The sequence below is a fragment of the Volvox carteri genome (assembly GCF_000143455.1).
Source record: "Volvox carteri f. nagariensis unplaced genomic scaffold VOLCAscaffold_8, whole genome shotgun sequence".
Classification (NCBI taxonomy): domain Eukaryota; kingdom Viridiplantae; phylum Chlorophyta; class Chlorophyceae; order Chlamydomonadales; family Volvocaceae; genus Volvox; species Volvox carteri.
Genome location: NW_003307551.1, coordinates 1,531,140 through 1,533,972, shown reverse-complemented (window position 1 = coordinate 1,533,972; position 2,833 = coordinate 1,531,140).

The following is a 2,833-nucleotide window of genomic DNA, read 5'->3' as shown; positions in this document are numbered from 1 at the left end:
AGAGGGGAAGGGATGGCGGAGGACGTATTGGTGGGGTTAATGTTGTCGGTGGAGGTGGGGGCCGGTGGAGGGGCGGTGGGGCAGAGGAGGCTCGGAAGCTTGTTGCGGTGACGACGGCGATGTCGGGCGGGATGGCGGGCTACCCCTCGACGGCGGCAGCGGCGGCGTCTGGGAGGTCGTCGATGCACCCCGAGGGCCCTTTGGTGGCGGCAGCAGCAGCAGCAGCAAGAGGTGGAGGTGGAGGGTCGTCAGGTGGGGCTTATGTGCCTCAGGGGCCCAATGCGCCACCACCGGAGGACTGCATGGTGTAACACGGGCGGTAGGGGAGGAGGAGGGGTTGGGGGGGTGGGGTACGGAGGTGATCCCGGGGGTCCCACCCGGGGCTCTGAGAGGCGCAATGAGGGGCCAGTGTCGCTCCGCTTGGGGGGGACGGTGGCCCCCCCTGTGCCCCACCGGGGGCCAGCGCCTTGAGGGCAGACAGGGGCCTGTGGGACATGAAGCAGAGTGCATGTGCTCTATGGTTGCTGTGGTGTGTGTGGGGGGGGAGGGGGGAGGAGTTAAGGCCGGAAGGAAGGAGGTGTGGTAGAGCCGGTTATGGTTATGGTGCAGATTAACGGGTGTGTGTGGTGGTGGTGGTGGTGGTGGTGCGATCGCTAATCATGCCGGCAGCTGTTGGGGCTCTTGTCCACCGGCAACGGTTTTAAAAGGAGCTCAGGACAGGCTAGGATGGGATGTCGCGGGTTCGACCCGATTGGCCCTAGGCAGAAGGCTCCTCTGGGAATAAAGAGGGTTCAAATAGAGGCCGCAAAGTGGGTCACGGCATCGGGTTGGAAAGGTGCAGAGACACCAGCAGGGTGGGTGTGACCCGCTTTTCGTAGTGTATTGCTTTAGAAGGTCGAGGTGGTGGACGGGGCGTTGTGCCGGTGTGGGTGCGGGGGAGGTGGGGGGGAAGTACAGGGCTTGGACGCACCTTATTGTTCATACGTGCATACATACGTACATACATGCGATGGTGTGTGGCCACCATATGCACGCAGCATGTGGGCACTTGTGTTGCTTAGGATGATGATATGTCATCATCATTGTCGTCATCACAATCATCATACAAGCATCATCACGACAAGCATCATCACGACAACCATCATCACGACAACCATCATCACGACAAGCATCATCGTGATTATGTTTGTGCTGTGTGTGGATGGGTGGCCCGGTTGTTCCGGAGGACGTATCAAAAGTATCTCCATGGGTCCTGTATGTGCATGTGCATGTGTGTGCATGTGTGGCGGAGGGAGAGGAGGAGGGGGTTGCATTGTTCGTTCCGTAACTGGCATGTTGGCAGTTGTATTCCGCGGTATACGACGTGTACGATACTGTGTACGACGTGTGTATACCGGACCGCCGGTCCTTGGGTAGGGAAAGCGGCGCAGAGCTGTTCAGTGGCCCCAAGTCTTCTGAACAAGGACTGAGACGCCAATTATATAAGATCAGTGTACGGCACTGTCGTATCGACTGCACTACATGGCATACAGAGAAACCTTTGCAAATTGCAGCCGACACGTCAGCATTTTCTTTTGCTAAAGGATATAAACGAACGATGCTTTCTGCCTTCAGGTGCATCGTCTACTTTTCTGCCAAAGGGATGATGGCCTCGTAGGACTGCTATTTGGCCGCTGTAAAGCCATATATTAAAGGCAGAAAGCATAGCAACATATTTGTTGACTTAGATACGACGGAGCGAAGCGATCGGAGTCTTCAAGTCTGGTTCTGTGCGACTGTCGTACAACCGTATTGGAATGGCGAGTATTATTTGCTTCAGCTCTTTCGTTACAGGCATTCTGCCTTTCACTCAGTAGAGCTTCAGCTTGTAGCTGACAGCTTCCCACCCACCTTTCCCCTTTTGATTCGAGGTCGCTATCTTTTCTTTCACCCCCCCCCTCCTTTTTTTTCCTTTCTCCACTGGTCAGTCCCAGACACCTCCGCACCGGGCTCGGCTAGCGGCGGACCGGTGGAAAACGCCCGCTGAGGAGTGGCTTGTCAGCAGGCGGGTTGGGAGTAGAGGGTTGAGGAGGACTTGGTTGCCGTTGGGTCTTTTAGCCTAGTAGTGTGGCCTTGGGAGCCCTGGGAGGGGGCGCTTTTCACCGTAAGACTTTCTTGCTCGGGCTTCAGGACGTTAGGGTCGCCGTTGTGTGAGTTGTTGTGGTCGTTGGGCATCCTTTGGCCTCGCGTTTTATTTTGTCTGTCGCGCGCGTGTTGCCCCCTGGGGGGGAGTGTTGTCGGCCGCGCAGTACCGGTGTGGCGGCCATAGAGGCCGTAGTCGCGCGGCCGTGGTTGGCTTGGGTTGTGATCTACGCAGTGTTAAGGGCCCTTGGCAGCTGGTCTTCCTGCTTCCCGTCTCTCTACCATTCTTTGCACGGTCAGCCAGCACGTTCGAGTCGATATAGCCATGAGAATACGGTTACGGGAGACAGGAGCATAGAAACACACACATTCCGTAGGCCTAATGGACGGGGACTTGGAATCTAGACAATCTTCCATAGCATCAACTGAGATTTCCGTTGGTTTGCCGACATGGAAGGGCCATGCTCCTTTCTGCCATGCAGAGCGAATATGCACTGGACGTCGATCTCGCCGCGGTCCTTGCGCCCTGTCCGAATCAGCGCCCGCTCCCATTCTTCCTTTGCGGTCTGCAAATCAGGTTAGCCATTAGGTTCTTGTGGTTCTCGTCGAGAAGGTTTTCCTCACGTTGCTGTTGGTCGTGCTTAATTGCCACAGGGTCGCCAGGTGCTCACGTAGGCCTTCGTTATTAGGCTCCGCCGCGACCTTTCCCGAC